The sequence below is a fragment of the Ziziphus jujuba genome, chromosome 12 (genome assembly GCF_031755915.1).
Source record: "Ziziphus jujuba cultivar Dongzao chromosome 12, ASM3175591v1".
NCBI classification, from domain to species: domain Eukaryota; kingdom Viridiplantae; phylum Streptophyta; class Magnoliopsida; order Rosales; family Rhamnaceae; genus Ziziphus; species Ziziphus jujuba.
The window spans coordinates 13,653,410-13,664,784 of NC_083390.1; positions in this window are offsets into that span (position 1 = coordinate 13,653,410).

Here is an 11,375-nt window from a genome sequence, read left to right on the forward strand (position 1 = left end):
ATTATATTTGATAGAATTTTTATATGTGGAACTATGCATCGTGAGTTTTATTGTGATTTTAATTTAATTTTATTGAAATTGATTTCTTTGAGAAATTGAGGATATATATATTCTTGGAATTATTATACTTAAAAATATTTTATTTAAATACTTGATTATTGATGGAGTTTCAATCACTGGATTTAAGTGATTAATCTTTACGGATAATTAAAAGAGAAATGTGAAAATATTATGGGTTGAAAGGTGATGTGAAGCAACGAATTGAAAAGGGAAATTATGTGATTTCAATTTTTAAAAATATATTGATTTTATGATTTTTAGACGCACTCATACAGTACTAGTGTTCTTTACTGTATTTATATGGATATGATTAGTATGCATGATTAGGCCATTGGACTTGAGGGCTGGCAGGATATAATGCACAATGAGCACTAGCTGCCCCCTCCATGGCCAGATGACTGTTGATAGCATTGGCCCGGTGGGATACCACGGTGATCGGATACAGGTTCTCTCTTACCCTCCCCTTTAGATGGTGCTTTGGGACGCTGAACACCGTCGGACATCACTGGTATATAGTATGGTGCGTCAGGATATTTTGACATGATTTCTTAAACAAAAATATGTTTTAAAATCATATTTTTAAAATAGAATGGATTTAATTATGGGCTTATTATTTAATTAATTGGTGTCTCTCATTATTTTATTTATTGCATGTTAATTGCATTTTATTTATTAATTAGTGTTTCTTGATTATTTCATTGAGTTAATTCTTGGTTAATTAAATTGATTTGTGCTAGATGCTTCTAGTATGAATTTTTAGCATTTATTTATTTATTTATTGTGACCTTGTGTATCTCATGGTATTCTATCATAAATTCTATTAATTGTTATGCAATTATTCCCAAGGTAAAATTTAATTTCGCAATATTTCATTTATTTATTTATGGACTTCTCTTATTTTGGAATATACGAATTATAGGGTTTTGCGAAATGTTTTGAATGGGGAACATTTCATACTGAGTGGATTGTGAGTGTTTTGAGTACAAATATTATTTTCAAATATTGTTATTATTATTGTACATTAGAACTGGGTCACTTACTAAGATGGCTAACATCTCATATTGTTAAATTTCGTTCCCCTAGGCTCATGTTGTAGGCGTTGATTGATCAGGATAAGTTCGACGACGAGATCGTTCCCAAGAGGCCGTGAAGTCTTCATTCCTCATTTTGCTATCTTGTAATATTTCTTTCTATCTCGTATTGTAATAACTCTCATACTTAGAATTCTTTTAATGCTCTATATACTACATTGGACATATTATATAAATTAATTATGCATTAATTTCCTGCTATTTGTTTGAAATGCTGCAAACTGTGGATATAAATTGTAGTAAGGTGGAAGGAATAAGGAGGTGTGTTTAGGAGTATGTTTTTTGTGTAGAAAATTTTGTGGTAAATCCAACCCTTAGGGGAGATGCTGCTGGATTTTCCATTGGGGTTCTTGTAAGGTTTCCCTAGGATCAGGGCTTATCTAGGGCTCCAGTAAGGAATCTTGGTCAGGTCCTGATAGATTGGTATCAGAGCATAGGTTCTTGTATTCCTAAGGGACTGTACATTGCTGTGCACCCCATCCGTAAATTTGCTATGATGTGTAGGCGGGGCACACGTTTTACCCGAGAGGGCTCGGCTAAGAGTTCCGAAAGCAGATTGAGCTTTAGAAATCTCGTATCTCAGTTGACTCGAGCCTTAGGAAGCTCAAGTGGTAGTAACTATACCGTGGACCAAGCCCGAAGATTGGGAGCTGTGAGCTTTGATGGAACCCAAGGTCCAGCCGTAGCCATGAATTGGTTGTCCAACATGAAAAAGATCTTAGAAGAAGGGATGTAATGCTTTGACGAGGATATGGTTAAGATCTCTGACTTCATGTTCAAGGGTGGGCAAGGAAGTGGTGGAAGGTGGAGAAGACATGTAGAAGACATACATGGGACCAGTGTAAGAATGCTTTCACCATAGAGTACTAGCCTTTTGCTTATTGTGAGGCCCAGATATGAGAGTTTGAGGAGCTACGTCAGGGGAGTATAACTGTCTCAGAGTATGAGCGGAGGTTTTGGGAGTTGTTAGAATTTTGCATGCATTTAATCTCGGATGATAATGCAAAAAAGATAAGATTTATAGATGGATTGACTAAGAACATAGCCCTAACTCTTGCCAGATCAGTGCATCCCACTTACCAGTCTGCTCGAGATGCTGAGCTTGAGTTGAAGAGCAGGTCGAGATGCATAGGTCGAGATGTAGGTCTTTCGAGGGTTCCTATGTGGGGGCACCTAGTCAGGGAGCATAAAAAAAGGGTCATAGTTCAGGCTCCTCAGGTAGTGGAAAACAGAGCCCGCGAGGTACCTTTCCGCGGAGAGGTCACCGAGCACCCCAGCTCGCTTGTCACTCTATTAGCGGTGGTGTGAATTCTTATCAGCAGTCCGATCTTGGTCCAAAGCCACATTGTAAACTCTGCAGTAGACCACATTATGGACCTTGCCAGTGGAGTGGCACATGTTTTCAATGTGGCAAGGCGGGCCACATGAAGAGAGATTGCCCTTATGGCGATACTGGAGTGTTAAGGGTGAGCCCACTAGCACAACAGGCTAGGATCTACGGGTCAAAGTTCTCGAGGAAGTCAAGCGGTAGGAGGTTCCTCGAGGTCAGCCCAACAGCCTGCCGGGTTGAGCAGAGGTAGAGGCTAGAGGCCCCAACAAACAGGCCAGGGTCGAGTGTTTGCGATGATACAGCAAGAAGCCCTCGCTACCACAAAAGTGGTTACAGGTACGCTAAACATTTTTGATAATGATGCACTTGTACTTATAGACCTGGGAGCAACACATTCCTTCATCTCCAAAGAGTTCATCACTAGAAATTGCATAACTCCCATTCCTTTAAGTTGCTTACTAGGAATTGCCACTCCTGCAGGAGCTCGCCATTATGGCCTAGTCAAATAGTTAAGGGTTGCATTTTCTGTATCGAAGATCAAGTAATAGAAGCAGACCTAATCTTATTGGACCTAATCTTAGGCATGGATTGGTTGGCAAGGAACTATACCTCCGTGGATTGTTATAATAAGGAAGTGACGTTCAAAAGATTAGAACTGCCTGAGGTAGTGTTTCGTGGAGAAGTTGGGAGACCTTTACCAAGATTGATTTCGGCCCTCATCGTTAAAAAGCTACTAAATAAAGGTTATCAAGGTTACTTATCCCATGTGGTGGATACCTAGATGAGTGAGGTTAGCTTGGAAGATGTGGCTGTCGTGAGTGACTTTCCAGATGTGTTTCTCGATGAGTTACCAGGGTTGCTACCGGAGAGGGAAGTTGACTTCTATATTGAATTGGTTCCGAGCACTGCACCTATTTCATTACAATCGTATCGCATGCCTTCAGTGGAGTTAAGAGAATTAAAGATACAATTGCAAGATTTGGTGGATAAGGGATTTATTAGACCAAGTGTATCACCGTGGGGAGCCCCTGTGTTGTTTGTAAAGAAGAAGGATGGCAGCCTGAGGTTGTGTATCGACTACCGACAACTCAATAAGGTGATCATTCCTAATCGCTATCCACTGCCAAGTATAGATGACCTTTTCAATCAACTTCAAGCCTCCAAGGTATTTTCTAAGATTGACTTAAGGTTTGGCTATCACCAATTAAGGATCAGGAAATCAAATATTTCTAAGACTGCCTTCAGGACGAGATACGGGCACTATGAATTCTTAGTGATGTCATTCGAGCTTACCAATGCCCCAACAGCTTTCATGGATTTGATGAATCGGGTGTTTCGTTCGTACTTGGACCGTTTCATCATCGTGTTCATAGATGACATTTTGATCTATTCTAGGAGCCAAGAGGAGCATGTGAAGCATTTGAAGAGAGTGCTCCAAACTCTAAAACAGCATCGACTTTATGCTAAATTTGACAAGTGTGAGTTTTGGTTAAATCAAGTGGGTTTCTTGGACACATTGTGTCGGCCGAGGGTATTTATGTGGATCCTGAGAAGGTGAAGGCAGTGTTGAATTAGGAGCGCCCTACTACTGTGAGGGAAGTACAAAGTTTTCTTGGCTTACTGGGATACTACTGTCGTTTTATAGAATGGTTTTCGAGAATTGGCAAATCACTTCACAACTTCATTCAAAAGAATATTGAATTTAGATGGACAGATAGGAGTGAGCAGAGTTTTTAGGAATTGAAGTAAAGGTTAACATCTACACCTATCTTAACTTTACCTAATGGGAATGAGGGTTATGAAGTCTATTCGATGCATCCCATCAAGGTTTGGGTTGCCTTCTAATGCAGAATCAAAGGGTGGTAGTGTATGCCTCATGGCAATTGAAGCAGCACGAGCAAAACTACCCTACACATGACTTAGAGTTAGCGGTGGTAGTCTTTGCTCTAAAGAAGTGGAGGCATTACGTGTATGGGGCCACGTGCCAAATTTACACCGGCCACAAGAGCCTCAAGTATATTTTCACTCAGAAGGAATTAAATATGAGGCAAAGGAGATGGATGGAGTTGTTGAAGGATTATGAATATGTGATTGATTATCACCTGAGCAAGGCAAATGTAATAATGGATGCTTTGAGTAGGAAGGCTACCAGATCCCTTGCCTACATCCAAGCCATCCAACTACTTCTTATGGTGGAGTTGAAGAAAATGGGGGTGTTAATGCATATGCATCCTTCCAGAGTCCGTATGGCTAGTTTTCAAGTGCAACTAGTATTAGTGGATCGTATATTGGAGACTCAAATGGAAGACCCTAAGTTGAGAACAATTAAGAGCAAGGTATAAAAAGGTTTTGACCCGGAGTTTTCCATAAGGAGGGATGGAGCCCTCGTGTATAAAGGAAGACTTTGCATTCCTGATATTCCAGAACTCAAATGGGAGATCCTAGAGGAGGCCCACAATTTGATATATGCAATGCACCCTGGGAGTACCAAGATGGGTTGGACACTCATTAAGTACTATTGGTGGATTGGTATGAAAAGGAAAGTAGCATATTTCGTATCAAAATGCTTAATTTGTCAACAAGTGAAGGCAGAAAGACAGAAGCTTGTAGGGCTACTCCAACCCTTACCTATTTCCGTATGGAAGTGGGAAAAACTCAATATGGATTTTGTGTTCAAGCTTCCCCCTACACCTAGGAGATACGATGGCATTTGGGTGATCATTGATCGTCTTACCAAGTTGGCACACTTTTTATCAGTGCGAGAGCGTTTCTCACCCAAGAAATTGGCCCAGTTGTTTGTACAATGTATTGTGAGTCTTCATGGAGTATCGATTGCCATCGTATCTGATCCATGTTTTACTTCACGATTATGATGGAAGTTGGCAAATGCGTTAGGATAAGGCTTAATTACAGTACCACTTTCCATCCGCAAACGGATGGGCAAGCGGAGCGTACTATTCAGACCTTAGAAGATATGCTAAGATCTTGCGTTATGCAATTTTGTGGAAGTTGGGATGAACAACTACCGCTGATAGAATTTGTTTATAATAATAACCACCAAGTGAGGATCGAGATCTCCCCGTATGAGGCTTTATAAGGGAGGCAATGTCGGACACCATTGTGCTGGAGTGAAGTAGGAGAAGAAAGACTCCTTGCGGTGAATAATGCAATTGGGTCTGAATATTTACGGATGACCTTAGATAAGGTGAGGATCCTAGAATGGTTGAAGGCTACCCAAGATAGACAGAAAAGGTATGCCGATATGCATAGGAAGGATTTGGAATTTGAAGTTGGAGATTGGGTATTCTTAAAGTTGTGGCCATGGAAAGGAGTAGTACGCCTTGGTCGATGAGGTAGGTTAAGTCCTCGTTATGTTGGGCCTTATGAGATTACAGAGAGGATTGGCCCCTGTGGCATATAGATTAGTATTACCTGAAGAGTTAGCATGGGTGCACAACGTGTTTCATGTTTCAATGCTACGGATATACATCGCCAACCCATCGCATTTGTTCGAGATGCTAGACATTGAATTGAGGGAAGACCTATCCTACGTAGAGCAACCAGTTCAGATCCTAGATCGTGAAGAGCGAGTATTTCGCAATAAGACCATCCCCTTAGTAAAGGTCTTATGACGAAATCATCTAGTTGAGGAAGCGACATGGGAACTCGAGGCGCAGATGTGTGACCAGTACCCCTATCTGTGTCAGTGACATGTGAAATTTTGAGGATGAAATATTTTGTAAAGGGAAAATGATGTAATATCCCGTTCCAAAGTACACCGAAAGTTTTTTCACGTTAACCGAGGTTGGCCTAGTTTAACTGCCGTTGACCAAGAAGGGGTAAATTTTGACTTTTTGTTCTGGGTGGAATTTTGCATTTACTGTGGTACCATAGCGAAGTACATGTCATCTCGAGTTCGTAGACTAGTAGTACGTCAAAATTAGAGCCATTGTTTGAAAGTTATGAGTAAAATAAGTTGCGGTACGAACTGTCCGAGGGTGCTAAGTTTGACTTTTTATTTATATTGAATTTTGATTTGACTCTTGTATGGTTGTAAAGGACTTGTTGATACGAATTCATGATTAGCAGCATATCTAATTTGGACATTTGGTTGAAAAGTTATTGACCTGCAAAGTTTTCCCAATGCCTTAATATTTTATTAATATTTTAAACATGTGTAAAACGTGTGCATAGTGTGTGCCTCGTGTCACTCTCTCAGCCTGTCCCATGAGTGAACAGCATCACCCATGGGTCGCTTTTATTTGGCCAAAACCCATGAGCCAAGAGAGAGAGGAGAGAGAGAAACGGAGAGAGAAAGAGATGAGAGAAACCACCATCGCCCACTGCTGTTTCAACCCTTTTCCGGCCACCCCTTTCTACACGCACCTGAACACCTTGTAGCCCAATCCATTTCCAGTCGAGCCCTAGAAAGATCATGGCCAGCTGACTATCGACGCGTCCCGAATGAGGTTTTTCCTGTGGCGGTGCCGATTTCTTCAAACCGAGATTTCTCTCCAATCCGACCTCTGTTTACCTCACCGCTATCCCAATGGGTCACCCGTCCTCCGATCTATCAACCCATCAACAATCACGGCCAGTAGCCATCGGACGTACCACCAACGGTAACAGTTTCTGGTGACCATAGCGGCTCATCGAGGAACCAATTTCCGGTAGGTTCCCAGTCACAACGACCACCTTCTTCCACTAATTCCGACCCCTTGAGGTTGGTTTCTTCCAACTCACAGTGGAATGTGAGATCCGAGGATCCAAAGCCCGAGACCTTTCCGGTAAGATTTCGGTCACCTTGAGTCTGATCTCCGGGAGGTGAGACCTAATCCGTGATCCTCGTTCCCTAAGCTTTATTTTGGTATATTATTCACAAATTTTAGTTATCGTTGTGTTAGCTTCCCTGGGTACCGTAACGTATGTTAATTATCCGAATAAAATATTAGTTTAATTGGTCTTTCATAATATTGATATTTTAGGAGCACGTGTGGGTCGTGGGACTGATCCTGTGGAGGATCTCGATTGATGCGCGTGCTCAAGGTGAGTGACCCACCTTCAAAAATTATTTTGGGTTGATAAATTGTATATACCATTTGTGTTGATTATATATAATTGAAAATTTCATATTATGTGTTAAATATTTATCTAAATTCTATTTGGAATTTTTAGGTCATTATGGGTGAAATAATTAGATGTGATTTGGAAATTATAAGTTTTGATATTTAATTAATTACAGATTTAATTTATTTAAATTATTGTGGGAGTAAATTGTGGATTAATTATGTTTGATAGAATGTTTTTATGTGGAATTATGCATTGTGAGTTTTATTGTGATTTTAATTTAATTTTATTGAAATTGATTTCTTTGAGAAATTGAGGATATATATATTATTGGAATTATTGATGGAGTTTCAATTAGTAGGTTTAAGTGATTAATCTTTACGGATAATTAAAAGAGAAATGTGAGAATATTATGGGTCCAAAGGTGATGTGAACCAACGGATTGGAAAAGGAAATTATGATATTTCGATTTTTAAAAATATATTGATTTTATGATTTTTAGACGCACTCATACAGTACAGAACAGTACCGATGTTCTGTACTGTATTTATATGAATATGATTAGAGTGCATGATTAAGCCATTGGACTTGAGGGCTGGCAGAGTATAATGCACAGTGAGCATCAACGGCCCCCTCCATGGCCAAGTGATTGTTGATAGCATCAGTCCGGTGGGACACCACGATGACCGGATACAGGTTCTCTCTTACCCTCCCTGTCAGACTATGCTTTGAGACGCTGGGTACCGTTGGACATCACTGGTATATAGTATGGTGCGTTAGAATATTTTGACATGATTTCTTAAATGGAAATATGTTTTAAAATCATATTTTTAGAATTTAATGGATTTAATTGTGGTCTTATTATTTAATTAATTGGTGTCTCTCATTATTTTATTTATTGCATGTTAATTGCATTTTATTTATTAATTAGTATTTCTTGATTGTTTCATTAATTTAATTCTTGGTTAATTAAATTGATTTGTGCTAGATGCTTCTAATATGAATTTTTAGCATTTATTTATTTATTTATTGTGACCTTATGTATCTAATGGTATTCTATTATAAATTCTATTAATTGTTATGCAATTATTTCCAAGGTAAAATTTAATTTCTCAATATTTCATTTATTTATTTATGGACTTCTCTTATTTTAGGATATACGAATTATAGGGTTTTGCGAAATGTTTTGAATGGGGAACATTTCCTACTGAGTGGATTGTGAGTGTCTTGAGTATAAATATTATTTTCAAATATTGCTATTATTATTGTACATTAGAACTGGATCACTCACTGAGATGGCTAACATCTCATATTTCTAAATTTCGTTCTCCTACGCTTAGGTTGTATGCGTTGATCGATCAGGGCAAGTTCGACGGCGTGATTGTTCCCAAGAGTCCACAAAGTCTTCGTTTCCTCATTTTGCTATCTTGTAATATTTCTTTCTATCTCGTATTGTAATAACTCTCATTCTTAGAATTCTTTTAATGCTTTGTATACTACGTTGGATATATTGTATAAATTAATTATGCATTGATTTCCTGCTATTTGTTTGAAGTGCTGCGAATTGTAGATATAAATTGTAGTAAGGTAGAAGGAACAAGGGGATGTGTTTAGGAGTGTGTTTTGTGTGTAGGAAATTTTGTGGTAAGTCAAACCCTTAGGGAAGATGCTACCGGATTTTCCATAGGAGATCCAGTACGGTTTTCCTGGGATCAGGACTTGTCTATGGTTTCGATAAAGAATCTTGGTCGGATCCTGACATGAATCTTCCATTGTAACAATGAGTGTCTACTAATTAGTATCAACATAGTAGCATTTTATAAAATATTAAAGCATATGTTAATATGTAATTTCTTTTATATGTTGTACATGTATATATATAAATATATATAGATATAATTTAAAGTTACACATATATATTTTTATGTATGACTTAAGGTACACATATATATATTTTTATATATTGACAGTAAAGAGTAAAATATATATGTATAAAAGAAAAAGGGACTTGGTGACCTTGAGGCTTATGTGCACAAAGCTCAACCTTGCAAAAGCTATCTTTTTTATATATTTTTTTTTTATTTTTTAAATCTAGTCTGTATTAGTTATCTGCTACCTGCAAATTAAAAACAACCATTATGTGAAAGGAACATGAAAGATATATACAAAACAAATATCTCTAAAGATGGTGAAGCACAAACATTAGGCCACAAATGCATTTTCCAATATATACAATTCAAATTTTCAACCAATTTTTACAAAACGTATAACACTAGCTTAATAAATTGATGAACAAATTCTAAATACCCCTTTATGTTTTCTTCTATAAGCTCTACTATATATTTAAAATAAGAATTTCAAACTTTACTCTTCTATATGTTTCTAAACTCAAATTAAAATTTATTTTTCAGATAGTAGTTTTCCATGATATAAAAAATCAAAACTTTCATTTAACCTCTCTACTATGTATGTGGGTGTGTGTGTGTGTGTGCATATATGTGTATATATATACATATACAATCCGTCTATGGTGCGGACGGTCCTCATGCGAATCACAGTATTGGTGACTGTTTTTCATAGTATTAGTGACAATTTTCTAAAAAACCATCGTTCGTACTATGAAAAACCGTCATTAATACTGCGGTCTTCATGCGGACCGTCCTTACCATAGAATTTCCGTATACATATATATATATATATATATATATATATATGAGATCAAAAAGAGACTCTGAGATTGAAAAGCTAGGCCAAAATATTCACAAAAGGTGGAGAATCAAAATCCTCCTACCATTTCCCTTCTACATTTTAGAAACAAGAAAAATAATCATAACAAATTAGATATGCAGATTTAAGCATTAATTTATTTACTTTACTTGGAAGAGGAAAAAATATTTATTTGTCATCATTAATAAACATTCATTATCCATTGATTCTACATATTTTAAATAGATTATCACCATCTATTAAGGTTTCACACACACACACACACACACACACACACATATATAAATATATATATATATATATATTATAAATTAAGCCTATAATAAACAATTAATTAAAAAAAACACAAACACACACAAAAAATAGCATCGGAAAACACAACATAACTAACACTTTTCAATTTCCTGTGAAAAAAAAAAAAGAAAGAAAGAAAGTAGCATTTATCAATATTATACTGGATTATACACATACGCAATTCACAAAGCTCATGTTAATTTTTTTTTTTACTAAGTTAACAAACTAACAATAGTACTACTACACTAATTAGCAATCAATAGGTCCAATGGAAAAAGAAAAGGCACAAAGCTTATGTAATTGATAAAGTTGTTCACGTTGCATTTTAGCTCTAGTTTTACCCCATACATATGCCTTTTTGTTTTTTTTTTTTAAATCCCTTCATTCTCTTTGTCATTATTGTTTTTATTATCACTATAACTAGGCTTTTAAACAACTTTAGTATGGGAGATCTTGATGGGTTAAACAAGTATGAAATATATATTTAACATAATTATTTCTTCAATCGATGACCTTTTCTTGAAATATTGGAAGACTGTTCAAAAGGCAAACACAACAAGGGTTTTTTATATATAAAAAATTAGACACAAAACTTTTTTGTTTGTATATGAACTATGGTACATGGATGTTCTACAGAATATGAAGTATATGAGATAGATGGTATATTATTTTTAGCTTACTCCTAATCCTACAATGATTATAAACAGGAAGAAAAAATTGAGTAAAATCAGTTACTCAAATTATTTGGCAAAACAATTTGTTATAGAAACCGATATTTTGCTAGAAATACCATGATTTCATTTGTG